Raw genomic sequence first — 15,978 nt, 5'->3', positions numbered from 1 at the left:
GTGTAAATCCATAGTCCAAAATCAATGTAGAAAATGTCAATAATTAGGTGAGTTTCAATAAACTGAATAAAGTTCATAAAGCCAAAAAGATAAATTCATGAAGAGAAAAAAGAAATAATTTTCTATATGACCTCCCAGAAATGATCTATATTCATTTGCAAAGATAATCTTAACTAGATAAAAACCAGCAAGGACAGGGAAAGAGAAAATAATTATATTTAACAGTGATTAAAAAAATAAATATAGCAATCAATATTGAACAATATATTAGCAATTCAAATTAGAAATCTCTTTAATGAATCTACCACACAAACAGTTAAAGAAGGTATTACATGTAAGATTTTATTAAAATACAAAAATTTATATTATTAAATGTAAACTCATTAAAAAACAGATTTTATAATGCTATGGATGGTGGCCCATGCTTGTAATCCCAGTACTTAGGAGGCAGAGACAGGAGGATTGCAAGTTCTCAGCCAGACTCAGCTATTTAATGAGGCCCTCTACAATTTGGTGAGACTCAGTTTCAAAATAAAGAATAACAAATAGGGCTGAGGTTGTAGCTCAGAGATAGAATGTCCGTGGGTTCAATCACCAGTACCACAAAAGTAACTTAATTAAGTAATTAATTCTCAACAAACTAGGTAAAAATTTATAAAATGAAAAGATCAAGTAAAAATCTTAAATATAATATTTAAGTGTAAAGTTAATATATCATTTTCAAATCTGTAATATTATGAATATCTGATATTAGTGTTCATAATCAATATTTACTCAGGGTTTTACCTACTAGTATAAAACAAAAAATAGTATCTATAAAACTAACAAAGAAAAAATACTTGTAGAAAATAAACCCAATCAAAAAATGGGCAAGTGAGCTGGGTGTGGTGGAACACGCTTGTAATCCCCGTGCTTGGGAGGCTGAGACAGAAGGATCACACAGGTTCGAAGTCAGCCGCAGCCACTTAGTGAGGCTCTCAGCAACTTAGTGAGACCCTGTTTCCAAATAAAATATAAAATAGGTCTGGGAGTATAGCCCGGAGTTAGAAAGCCTCTGGGTTCCACTCCCAGTACCACCAAAAAAAAAAAAAAAAAAAAAATGGGCAAGTGAAATAGACACTTCACAAAAGTAGAAATACAACTGTCCAATAATTATATGAAAGAATTTTCAACATCATTAGCAATCAGAATTACTCTGAGATTTCACCTAACCCCAAATAGAATGGCAATCATTAATAAACTCAACAAATGCTGTCTAGAGTGTGGAGACATGGGAACTCTAATATACTGTTGGTGGGATTCCAAATTAGTGCAACCACTTTGGAAAACAGTATGGAGCATCCTTAGAAGAATGGAAATGACCCTACTATAGGATCCAGCAATACTAATTCTAGCTATCTACCCAAAGGAATGGTAACTAAACTACAAGACGAATACATGCTTATCTATATTTATAGCTGCACAATTCACAATTGCCAAACTATGGAACCAGCCGAGATGTCTATCAACAGATGAATGGATTACAAAATTATGGAATATATACACAATGGAATTTTACTCAGTCATAAAAAACAAAAGTATGTCATTTCAATGAAATGGACAGAACTAGAGAACATTGTGCTAAGTGAGATTAGTCAATCTCAAAAAGTAAAAAAAATAATAATTTGATGCTCTTTCTAATGTGGGAAATCTAGGAAGAAAATGGAATGTAAGAAGGATTCTAGATAAGGAAGGATAAACCTTAGATAAGTAAAGAAGGAGGCCTAACTGAGATGGATGGGAGGGGAGAAAAGCAAAACTACCTAATGTACATGATGTATATTCACCAACATATCAAAGTCAGTGGCTAAGTAGAACACAAGAAGGAGAGGGGAGGGAATGGGGTGGGAATTGGGGAGGGCTAAGTAAGTGATGTGTGCATGTATGCCTCTACCATCCTATACCTCATTAAGTTTTATAATTACAATATACCAATAAAATGCTATTGAAAAAGAAAGTACCACTAATATAAAAGAATCTTTAAATTTTATAAAGATAATACTAGAACTAATGGGAAATTTCAAGAAAATTGTTGGATGCAAGTCACTATGAAAACATAAAAAGCAAACCTAAATCATTTATGCATTCTCTCAAAATCAGCATACATCACTGGAAGTAAACATTTTATCATTGGATCATTGAAAAATCATTAGTCTTTGTAGAAATTATAATTAGAAAATGTGATTATAAAATCTCAATATAAAAATATATACAGGATCTAATTATTTTAATTTTTTGATAACCTTAAGTAAATGTTGCCTTTATTAAGACATAATTCACAATACTGCTTACTCTAAAGTGTATGCTTCAGTGGTATTTAGTATAATCAAAAGGTTGTAAAACCATCACCACTATTTAATTTCTCACCTCATATATAGCCTCCCTATACTTTACAAGGCACTCTTATTTTCTTCCTTTCCCCAGTCCCTGGTAACCATTAATTTATTTTTTGTCTCTAAGACTTGACATATACTGGATATTTGATTCAAATGGAGTCACACAATATATGACATTTAGAGCCTGGCTACTTTTACTAATGGGTTGGCAGGAACATGAAAATGTAAAATTATGCAACCATTTGTAAAACAATTCGGCAGTACCACAGAAAGTTAGACATGAGTTGCCATATAACTAGCATTTTTTGCATTCTTATGATCAGTCGCCAAATAACCAACTTGCCTATACTGACCAGCCATTCCTTCCCTCTCTGCAGTTTATCTATGGGTGGGAAAAAGTCAGGTATTATATCATTTAAATCCCTGGCCTCTGATATCAATAATGTCATAGGTTTGCATTCTCATCTGCCAACTTACTTGGCATGGACTTATATAAAATGTCAATACTAGAACTATCTTCACTTGTTAGAGGATAAAATGATTACAAATAGTATCCAGCATAGAGCCTGGATAAAGGCAAAGATTTCATTTATTCACTCAACAAATACTTTTGAACTTCAACTATAGTTTCACTCTGTCCTATTGGGAGTCCTAGAAACAATGTTGAAGAGAACAGGCAGAAAAAAAGAAAACTTCTCACTCCCATAGAAATTTCATTATGTTGGAGAAAAAAGTGAATTGTAAATTTGTATATTGTATTTAATTTTTTTTGTTTGGTTTGTGGTACTAGGGATGGGACCCAAAAGCATTCTACTCTGAACTATACCCTCAGAACTTTTCTTAAAAATTTTTTGTCTTGACTTGGTATCTCATTTAGTTGCAGAGACTTGATGAATTTCTGAGGCTCATCTTGAACCTGTGATCCTCCTGTCTTAGCCTGCCAAATACTGGGATTATAGATGTGCACCATTGTGCCCAGTTTATATTTACTTTTATTATATTAAACATATATTAATGTAAACTGTGTTGAAATATATTTTTTAAATATAGTTAAATCACATGGTGATAAAGTTCATTAAGAAAAAATAAATACTTAAAACAGAAATGTGTGACATAATGCATAGTGAAGTCAGAGTAAAATCTTTGTGGAGGTGATATCTCTGTTGAGATGTCAATAAAGTGGCAGAGATGCAGGCTCTGCATTATAGCATTAGAGACAAAGTAAAGAAAAAATAAACTTTCCTTTATAGTATTAATACTGAATAGTCAAAAATAGCCTAGAAACTCGCATGGCATGAGCTAACTGGTTGAAATGGAGGAGAAAATAAAATGAAGTCAAACAGGTCAAGTATAAAAAAGTAGTGGCCTGGGAGGCAAGTCAAGGAACGTGAAAGTATAATTCCTAAAATCATGTAGAAAACACAATTTAAAATAGAAGCCAAGAGTGGTGTCAGATGCATGTAAACCCAGTACTCAGGAGGCTGAGACAGGAGGATCACAGCTTAGAAAGGAGACTCAGCAACTTAGTGAGATTTTCAGCAACCAAGTGAGGTCATATCAAAATAAATAAAATAGGGCTAGGTATGTTGCACAGAAGTAGAACACCCCTGGGTTCAATCCCCAATATGATATACAAACAAACAAATAAATAAATAAAATGGAAGAGGTAATCAACTGTCTTATTTTACCCAAAATGCTCCTGATTTTACCACTCTGTGTTCAGAAAAACGGTCTTAGGGAAACCAGAATATTTGGTCACACACTAATGAAGACTAATAATTAACATTGAAATCGTCAACATAAAAGCCTTTCTTGACCTTGATAACAACATAAATAAAGTGGAGGAAGTGGGTTTTTTAATTGAAGACTTTCGGAATTTTTTAATGAAATAAAAATTTAATAAAATACTTTCCAAGTACAAGAGTTCCTAGTTTTCCTTTGTACAAAAGACATTCACCACCACACTCCTTATATTCCGTGATTTTCTTCATTCATCTACTTCTTTTTAATACTTTCTCTAAGTGATTGTTGGAATTAAGAGATTTTGGAAAATCTAATATTAAATATTACTCTTCAAAAGTCTCCCTTTCTCGGCCAGGCAGAGTGGCACACTTCTATAATCCTAGTACTTCGTAGGTTGAGGCAGGAAGATGAAAAATTCCCAGCCAGCCTCAGTTATTAGCAAGGCCCCCAAGCCTTAGTGAGACTCTGTTTCAAAACAAAATATAAAATAGAGCTAGGGATGTAGCTTAAAGGCAGAAGGTTCCTGGGTTCAATCCTTACTACCATACACACAAAAGTCTTCTTTCTCTCTTCTTTATATTAATTTGACTCCTACATTTTCTCTAACGTTTATTTAAAATATTACACTTTCCATAAACTCAGATTTTAGTATACTAATGATTTTGTTTTTATGCTGCTTTTAATTGCCTTACCTTATATCTCATCCCTGAATTCCTAGGAGACTTTCAAGTTCTCCTATATAGTTAAACATTCAATTTCTTCCTGCTTTATGCACATATATTATCATGTATGTACTCGGCATTTACTCTATGCTTACTACTTTGATTCATTTTGGGGATGCAACTCTAGCATCTCTGCAGTGGCTTAGCCTGGGGTGTTGGAAATGAAAAAAAGTCTTATTTTTAAGAGTAATTTATAAAGATAGACTGCATTTTTAGAAATTTAGTGCACTTCCAACATGAAATCCTAAAACAGACATACCCAGGTTCTCCCTGCAGAGTCCTCTGAGTAGCTAGAGCATATAGATAAATAACACTGTTGTGCTTGAGAACTGCTTTGCTGCCAATACCCACTTCATTATTATTAATCTCAAAGTAATAGAAGTGCAGCATTTCTTCTCTTTTTTTTGCAGTAATATCCAAATAGTCAAAGCACAACTGCAATGCTCTCTCCTTTTCCTAGAGGTGTAATTTAAATTCTGAGGTACTCAGAATGAGAAATTAGAATGCCTTTTGCTTCATTTATAAAACCTGACAGCTTAATTCCAAATACTCTGGACATTTAATTAATGAGAAGTGAATCAACTCTTCAACATTAAAAAGAAAATCTATAATTTGGCCTCTTCAAGTGAAGAGAGTGAAATGTCAAATTATTTTAGGCCCACAGACAGGATTTTTCATAACTTTTATGATGTAAATGTTTTATAATCATGTCAAAACTTCTGTTCTCTTAAGCCAGCATGTGACTGATCCAATACAAATTGTCTGTGACACTAAATTGTATTGATGTCTTACCACAAGAGATAAACTGGGCTATGGAAAGTGGGCCGTGCCCCAGCAGCAAAAAAAGAAAAATATTTGGGAAATGGTCTGCCATTCTGCTCAGCGCTTCTCGAATTGCTTGTTTGTATCGGCAGCTCTGAGGTCTACCTGCTTAACCTTGAGTAACAGCAGTAGAAGGATCTAAATTGTAACTGACAGTCCAGTTTGGTATGGTAATTCTCTATTTGTTCCAGCTTTTCTTTCTACTCAGCCTATATATATATAGTGTATTCATTAAAGGTACTCCATGCCGTAAATTTTGTAGGATCAAAATGCCCAGCCAGGACAGAAAATGAAAAGGTTGACAAATGTAATTTCCACAAATTGCTGCATGTACAGTACTTTCCACAAATATAGATTTCTCCTCCAAATGCCAGAATGGATTAATAGCTACAAATCATTTGATAAGAGTTCACATTATAATACTCTGTGCATGTACCTGCAATTATAGGTTTCTGTGGGGATCATGAAGTCTTTGGATCTTTGGTTTACAAACCATGGGAGTTATTTGTATAGCTATATAATTATAGTATTTAGAAAAAGAAAGTTAAAATATTGAAGATGGAAATAGTTTGTTACTATAAGTGGGAAAATAAAATACAAGCACCTAAGATAAAAGATGCTGAAAGTGATTTTTTAAATAAACCAAATGCTAAAATGTAAAAGGATTTGACACATTATGTAATGCTAAGAGAGCAGTGTATGATATGATAAAAAGACAGAGAGATATATTTAAACTCAACAAAAGGGTAATATTCATGTTTACTTGTAATTTTTTCAATGTTTAGTTTCTTTTTAGGAAGAAAGTCAATTTTCTATTTCTGCTGATTTTTTAAAATTACACATATTTTGAAATTATGATAGGGTGCTTTGATACATTTTCTAGTGCTCTATTGCACAGTAGGGTGATTATAAGTAGCAATAATGTACTGTCCACTTCAAATAAGCTAGGAAAAAAAAGGCTGAATCTTTTAGCCAAAAAGAAATGATATGAGTACATTGCTGGAGACATTTAAGCAAAGATATTGCTGTTGAATTAAAACAATTATTTCCCACCTGTTTTGACTATTCCTTTAATATGAATACTTATAAATGTAAAAATGCTCTTAAAAATATATGTGAATAAAATATATTGGATCCATAAAAATTTCTTATCATTGATGCCTATAATTTATTCTATTTTCTACTATTTTATATAAAATGCTTATATTTACTTTCTATATTACTAATGCTTAATGACACATATTTTGAAAAACACTGAACTACATACTGTCTCCTTAAATATCTTTTAGTTGTATAATTCTATTAAAATAAAATATTACTTTCATAGTAGAATGTTGTGCTTGAAAATTATATCTCCCTTGCTTGAATAAGTTGTCTCAATTTTAGTTGAGTCATAGATCCAGCAAGAGATTCTTCTTTAACAATATTGTGGGGAACTTAATATTTTCCAGAATCATATTAGTATCCTAGAGAGAGACCCAGAAATATATACATATATATAAATATATATATAATGTATATAATAACATACTATAAAATATGATATATATGCTATAATATATTGTATATTTACATATTTACATTTTAAAGAGTATCATGAAACTATTATACTCGAGAGGAGCCTATAGTAATGTGACAATAAAGTGTAATATAATCCTCAGAAAAAGAAAATTATGTTAAAACATAAGGAAATATGAATATAGGATGGACTTTAGTTAATAATAATGGATCAATACTGGCTCATGAATTGTGACAAATGACCCAAACTATGTATAATATTAACAATATGAGAAACTTGGTATAGGGTACGTGGGGAATTTATGCTATCTTTATACTGTTCTTCTAAGTCCAAAGACATTACAAAACTCTACTGAAGAGAGTATCTAGAATAAATCATGTAATTTAACATAATATATAAGTAGTTTATATATGAAATATATGTAATATATATTTAATCAAATAATCACAAAAGATGAATTTCTTAAAAATTTCTATCCTCTGCATTTAAAAGTTTCCAAGATTCTTGGAAGTATTCATGACAGAAGAAAATATATATTGAAATTGTTGACTTCTATTTTAGTTTTTACATTTGCATACCAGATTTAACCAGGCTTTTCTGAGCCTTTACTAAGTAAATATATATGATTTACATAAATCTGTACTAGACACTGTCTAAAGATTGTCTAATCATAACCAAGTAATGTTCCAACAAGATAATAGTTTTAGTAATAACAGACAGTAGTGCTCACCTGATGGCCAATATTTATAACTCAGTTTAATTAGCTACTAGTAGGTTTACCCTGTTGATATTGTCAGTTCAAAATTCTCCTTTCCTATGCAACAGTTAATTATCATTAGATATTAAGGATACTTTTAATCTCACCTTTTTTCTTTAAGCCTCAAGTTATTACTTTATATTAGGTTTGCACTTGCTGTTATATGTTATGTGAGTAAATCCACAATATTGGAATAATTTAAAAGGCTGTAAGCTGGGCGTGGTAGCGCACTCTTGTAATCCCCACGCTTGGGAGGCAGAGACAGGAGGATCGCGCAGGTTCGAAGCCAGCCGCGCGCGCTGACTTAGTAGACCCTGTTCCCAAATAAAAAAAATGTAAAAATAGGTCTGGGAAGGTAGCCTGGAGGTAGAAGGGCTTCCAGGAACCCCAGTACCACCACCAAAAAAAAAAAAAAAGGCTGTAAAAATAAGCCCGGGGTCGTGGCGTAAGCTTGTAATCCCCGCGCTTGGGAGGTGAAGACAGGAGGATTGCACTGGTTCGAAGCCAGCCGCGCTGGTTTAAGAGATCCTATTTCCAAATAAAAATATAAAATAGGTCTGAGAGTGTAGCCTGGAGGTAGAAGGGCTTCCAGGAACCCCAGTACCACCAAAAAAAAAAAAAAAAAGCTGAAAATAATAACGGCCTAACATGTCCATTCAAATCAGATAATCAATTGAAAAATTAGAATCAATTTACATTATGCAAACATTAAGACAAGCACCAAAAAGGGAAATCAAAGAAATGATTATAAAATAGAATTCTAGAACATTCATTATAATAAAACACAATGATAAGTGCATATAATTCAAAAGAAGATGGGAGAGTAAGAATAAAAAACAAAGAATAAATGACAGTATAACATAAATAGCAATGAGATAGGTAATCTATCTGTATTGATAGAGTAAACTGTTATTGTTTTTAAAAGAAAATAATAGAGATATATTCAAAATGAGCACAATCTTGACTCAACCATTTATATAACGATCTATGATATAAAGTCAAGCATAAGTTAAAAGTGATATATTAAAAAGAGACATGACATAACAAAACCAATGATAAAAAGCTGAATTGATGATATAAGTTATAAATACAAAACAGTAGATTTGAGGGCAAAGTATATATTAGTGTATTTGTCTAAAAACAGAACAAAAAATACATGATGGAAAAAAGCAGATATATCCGGCCTCATTATCTCATTATTTTTTCCTCTCTCTCTCTCTCTCTCTCTCTCTCTCTCTCTCTCTCTCTCTCTCTCTCTCCCCCCCCATACACACACACACATACACACACACACACACACTAGGTATCTTAGTGTTTATTATTTGCAAATAAGTTTTTAAGGCTGGTAAAAGTGATACACTATTTACTTCCATCAGTACTGTGTACAATTATGACAATGGTAAAAGAAATTCAACTTTCCTAAGAAGAGCTTTTGTCTTCTTTCAGAAGCAAATCTATGTGCATCTAGTTTATTTTTTATTTTAGAGCAGCTACTCATTACTTGTTTTTTGTTTTGTTTTGTTTTGTTTTTGCTTTTTGTTACTTTGTTCTTGGCATACAGTACAAGTAGTCCATTAAGGCAAGTTGTTCCCTCCTTTCATGAGTCATTATATGATCTATATATTTTTCATTTATAAAATACAATAACAAAAAATAACACATTCAAAAATAGCATAAATTCTTCCAGAATTATTTATTGATGTCATGTGACAGTTCACCGGTTTGTAATTATGCAGATTACAAACAAACTTAATCAAAGCCAACAAGTGAGACTTTCATGAGTGATGCTGGTACACAGGGGAATTAAGAACTACTGAAATCCAGAATAATTTTAAAATATATCTTTATTTTAAAGCTTTTGTTCACATATAAAACATGCTATAGAGTAATCATATAAGAATGGAATACAGTCACCTCCCCTTCGCTCTTATGAATTCTATCTTTACTATAAGTAAGATTGAGGATTGTTTTTCATATGGTAATTGTACTTTCATTTTGAATAAATATAAAGAAACATTTTAAAAGCTTTATAAATTTTTGAGTACCAATATTTCCAGATAAATAAAACAAATCTCATGCTCTATTTTGTGAACATTCAAACTATTCACTTGAAAACATATTATTTCTTTTTCTTTTTTCTTTTTTGGTACTGAGGATTGAACCTAAGGGCATTCTACCTCCAAGTCACACCGCTAAGCCTTTTTATTTTTGAAACAGGGTCTTTCAAAGTTGATAAGAGTTTTGCTAAATTGCTGAGATTGGCTGTGATCCTTTTGACTCAACCTTCTAAATAATAAGATTACAGTTATGCACCACCATGTCCAGCTGAAAATCATATTTTAAATGTTTCATTTCAAAAAATCAGCCACTGATCCACATTCAATCTAAGAAAATGTGTCCTTTTTACTGAATTTATTAAATTAGGCCCAAGCATGCAGTGATATTAGGTAAATTATGATCTAGAATCTTTATTTTCATGAATATAAATTCTAAATTTAGAGTCTCATCTTTACTCACAATAGATTTATATTCTATTTGTTCTTGATAAAGCTTACATTGGGTTAAATACCCATTAAAGGAGGAGAAACCATAGATGAGCAAATGAGGCCTAACTGGGGGGTGATGTGAGGGGGGAAGAGGGAAATTCCCTAATGTACATGATGTACATTCACAAACATATCAAAGTCAATCACTAAGCCAAACATGAGAAGGAGGTAGGGGGGAGGGAATGGAGGTGGAATTGGGGAAGGGCTAAATTAATGATTATGTGCAGGTATAACTCTACCATCTTATACTCCATTAAGGCGTATGACTACAATGCACCAATAAAATAACAACAACAACAATAATAATATTAATACAGATTCATATCTATATTATGAAAAGTATGGAGATCATTGTAACAAATGATATTAAAAGATAACGCTTATATTGTCCATTTTATGCTGTAAAAATTTCCTTAAGTTATTAAAAATCCAGTATTTCATATATTATTTCAAAAACACACATAATTTGAGCTAAACAATAAAATTTTAGTGCTCATCTGGTATACAATTATATTAAGAAATTGCTGTTATTTTATTGCTTTAGGAAGGAATATGCTATATTTATGGAAAATTTGATTTAGAGATGAATACATTGATAAAATGAATTCATCATATTATTTCATACTTACAGATGAAATAATATGATAGTTTGAGTTTTCTTCAAAATTAATACAGTTGGAGAAGATAGGAGAAGGATGTAGACAGAGGCAGGGCTGAACAGGGAGTGAGGTTAGCAGGAGTTACAAGCCCCTGGACTTCCCTCACTCTGCCTTTGTACTACACAGAAGACAAGTTGCTCACATACACTGAAGCACATTCTTATTACAGGAATAGGGGTTTTGGGGAGAAGTGGCAATTTGGTATAGGCAAAAACCACATTAAGCCTTCATGAGCACAGCCACAGGAGTCTTGACATTGAGACTGTATAGATCACAGTAGGTCTGGCTGATGCCCACAAAGAGGATGTGTTTGTGAACAACAGCTCCTGCCTTGACATCAGTGGTTTCATATTTGGTTAAGAACAATATTATCAATGAGCAAAGATGCTTGAGACCATAGGTCTGACTGCTCTGCACTACCAGGAGCACCATGGTGGCTGCACAATGGTGCGGTTGTTTGGAAAGGGCTACAGCAAGGATGCTGCCAGCATTGCCATAGAAGCCATTGCCTCTATAAGTAATCAAGGCTTTGATGTGGTGCTGGTGTACACGGCTGATCTCAGCAAGACAATGTCCCCCTGGTGACTGCCCTGGCTAGACTCATTACTGTCAATACATCTGACTTAGTGCTGTTTGTGGGAAAGGCCATAGTAGGCAATAAAGCTGTGATTAAGTTCAATAGAGCCTTCATTGGCCATTCTATGGCAAAATAAAATTATTTGAAATTATTTAAAATCATTTTTGAAGAAAATAATATATGCAAAATATAATTTTTTTCAAATTTCTCTTCAGAGTAGTGTGAGAAAGCTTTTTACATTCCATTGCATAAAAATTATTGTTTAAAATATAGATTTATAGTTCTCCTACAGACAGTCTAATTCAGTGGATCTGCGCTCAGAGTTTAGAAAATCTGTCCCTTTAGGAAGTGTCCAAGTAGACTTTTAAATTACTGTTTTGAAATAAAACTGAAAAATGTTTCTTTTCTATACTTCTGAATTGCTCTCTCAAAATGTCTCCTGCAGCAAATAGTACCTTTGTTCCAAGCCTAGAAAACCAACAAATTCAGTAGCAGTACTGGCCCATATATTAACTTCTAACTTTTAATACTAAGGCCATCTCCAATGTCCTAAAAGTCTACGTGAGGATGCCAAAAACATGACTTTCTAAAAACTTGAGTAGACTCCATTTATTCTATTTCATTTGCTTATAAAATTAGAGGGCATAGCTTTATAACAATTCTTTTTGTGATCTCTTTGATAGAATTTTTTTCTAAATGACTCATAAGATTGACAGATAGCAATCCAAATATTAAAGAAAACAGATTATTTTTATTATTTCAGTCATTGTAAACACTTAGACTTAAGTCTCTAAAATTACTCATAATATAGTGAAACAAAGTCACCAATCAACTATTTTTATATGAGCATAGTATCTGGAAAATATAATACTTGTTTTATTTTTTAGTTTCTGATAAGTAAGATAGTGGAAGAAAATCAAATTACAATTGTGTTTATAGTACTTTGAGTCTAATCATAATTTCTATTTTATTATTTTTATGAGAATACTACTTTTACTACTTTAAATGTGCTTGTGTTCTAATTATCCTTCTTCTCATCTGTATGAATGTCAAGTCAGGCTGAGGATGATGGTCATCATTATTAATCTTTGCTAAGCCACCTACTTATCGATTGAAGAGTCAAAGAAACATGTCACTGCCTCATGTTCTATTGACTAGAGGATTAGAGGTCAGATCATAAGGAGAGAGTGATGTACTACTAAGAAGCAAGAGATCTAGAAAATAAACTGTCACTCATGGAATCTCATGGAGCAGCTTTCTGTATTTGTAGAACTTAGCCAAAATTGGAGTAGGTCACCTTAAGATGGAATGGTGGTCCTATCTTCAAAGAACATAATAGTAACCAGGTATGGTAACACACATCTGCAATTCCAGTACTTGGGAGGCTGAGACAGTAGGATCACAAGTTTGAGGACAGCCTCAGTAACATAGCAAGACCCTATTGACAGCCTCAAACACCTAGAAAGACTGTTTCCAAACAGAAAATAAAAAAAGACTGGGGACATAATTCAGAGGTAGAATGCTCCTGGGTTCAAACCCCAGTACCACAAAATAAAAACAAACAAATAAACCATACCAGCAAGTTTGACGATATAGGTAGTATTTATATCACCTCCATTTTCAGTTGTTTACATTTTCAGTAACTTTTTCACTGGTCTTCATACCACTATTTTTCTGTCTTATTATTCACTGTCTATATAAATAAAAAAATGTCCTTTGAAATCTATTTCTGTTATTGTTGTTACTATAATGAAACTCTCCAATGTGTTTCCATTTATCTATTAGTTAAAACCCAAACTGCTTGTATTAATAAGCAAGACCTTTTATGGGGGTTGACCTAACCAGCTCATCAGTATATTTTCTCCACCATTTTCCAGTAAAGCCTTTTGCTTTATTCAAGCTTGGATGTACTTTTCAAGCTTCATATAGTTCACCTAGAATGATATGTATTTTTTTTATCAGTCATTCAAGATGCCATTCAATGCAATATCATCTCTGATACTTTCTTAGGTTACACCATAGAAAGGTTACATTACTTGAAAAGACTCATTCCTTTGACGATCTCTTTAGCCTCTTTGTTGAATCCATGACATAACCCTCGTCATATACTGCCTTTTACTGTGGCTCTTTATGTGTGAATGGACTGACACATTCTCATGGTATGTTCTGGAAGAATCTGTGACACTTAATCATGTCCTTGAAGGATATTTAATCATTTGAGAAGTGAAGAAGATGTGGAGCTTCAAGGAAGAATGCAGAGGCAGAAATGGTCAAAGCAAGTATAAGCAGTAGTATACAGAGCTTCTCATGTGGCAACTAGAAGTGGAAAGGAAACAAAATCAAGTCAGATATTATAAATGAGCTTCCATCTCCTTGGCTACAAAATGAGAACAGTGCCATTGAAATGATTAAGTATGGGGCCATATAATAAAGAATGAGGTAGTTATTATGCACTGTAAGATCAACTTTGTGCCTATATTCTTGTCTTCCAATATCTCTCCCTCTAAGCTATGTTTCTCTAACTGGATGGATTTGCATGATGTACTAGTAATGAGTTTGGAACATTTCAGAGTGTTCTTTTTTTCCAAAAGCAGAAAGATTTTTATACTAAAAGTAACATTATTATCATCTTGACTAAAATTATGACTATTATTTCACTTCTAAATCATTCATTTTCTTTAATTCTAAGAATAATAGATTAGATACCTTTAAATTTTCCAACTACAGCATTTCATGGCATTCTCATATATATTTTTCTATAAGCAATATGATTTCTTTATGGAACACATGTGAACTCTGTTAAAGCAATTTTGTTTCTGGGTTGAACTCATTGTATTCTTGTATGCCAAGGTATGTCATACAAGGAAATTATAAACAGCATCAAGTGAATTTTCTGTGGATCCAATCAATATTTGTAGTGAAACTTTGAGACCCCTCATTTTATGAATTTCTCCCAACTCGGAAATTTTTGATGCTTATGGCATTGAACAGACTCAAAATTGTATCTGTAATGAAAATAATAAAACATTAATTTTAAAAATAAAAACATGCACAAGAATAAAAAGATACCCTAGTTCATGAACTGGAACAATCAGTTATTAAAATAACTATATTATGCAATATAGTACAAAGCTGTACTATAAAACGGCATTGTATTAAAATATATCGAAAGAACATAAACCTACCTCTTACTACTGTTTTGTTCTTTATTATCACTTTTGGTGTGTAATATGCCTGTATTTGTTTCAAAAACATTTAAAGTTCTTTGCTGATTTTGTCCTGGATTTGTTCATTGTTTTGTTTTTTGTTTTTTGTTTTTTTCCTGTGGTACTAGGGGTGGAACCCAGAGGCTTTCTACCTCGGGGCTATACTCCCAGACCTTTTTTAAAAAATATTTTATTAGGAAACAGGGTCTCACTAAGTTGCTGAAATCCTCACTAAGTAGCTAAGTAGCTGAGGCTGGCTTCTAACCAGCGGGATACTCCTGTCTCCACCTCCCAAACAAGGGAATTACAAGCGTGCGCCACCACGCCCGGCGATTTGTTCATTGTTAAGAGTAATTTATGGCTGGGCATAGTCGCATACACCTTTTGGGAAGCTGAGGCAGGAGAATCACAGGCTTGAAGTCAGCCTAAGTTACTTAGTGAGGCTCTCAGCAACTTAGCAAGACCTATTTCCAAATAAAAAATAAAATAGGGCTGGAAAGGTATAGCCCAGAAGTAAAAGGCCCCTGGGTTCCATCACCAGTAACACACCACACACACACACACACACACACACACACACACACACACACACACACTCACATCATAATAATAATAAATAAAACTTTAAAAAGTAAGTCGGGTGTGGTGGCGCACGCTTGTAATCCCCGCGTTTGGGAGGTGGAGACAGGAGGATCCCGCTAGTTCGAAGCCAACCGTGCTGGCTTAAGAGACCCTGTTTCCAAATGAATATAAAAATAGGTCTGGGAGTGTAGCCCGGAGGTAGAAGGGTTTCCAGGAACCCCAGTACCACCAAAAAAAAAAAAAAAAAAAAAAAAAGTAAGTAGCTTGATTTGTTGTCAGTTGTGAATAGTAAATTATTTAATGTTCATGTTTTATAAAACTTCTTAATTTTTCTTGTTATTGATTTATACTTTCATTGCATTGTCATCAGAAAAGATACTCAGCATAATTTCAAATTTTATAAATTTGCTAATTCTTGTTTTGTGGTCAATCATATTACCCATTCTAAAGAATGTTTTCCATTCTGATGA

Source organism: Muscardinus avellanarius, assembly GCF_963383645.1.
Source record: "Muscardinus avellanarius genome assembly, chromosome: 13".
Lineage (NCBI taxonomy): Eukaryota > Metazoa > Chordata > Mammalia > Rodentia > Gliridae > Muscardinus > Muscardinus avellanarius.
This window is presented reverse-complemented; position numbering follows the sequence as displayed.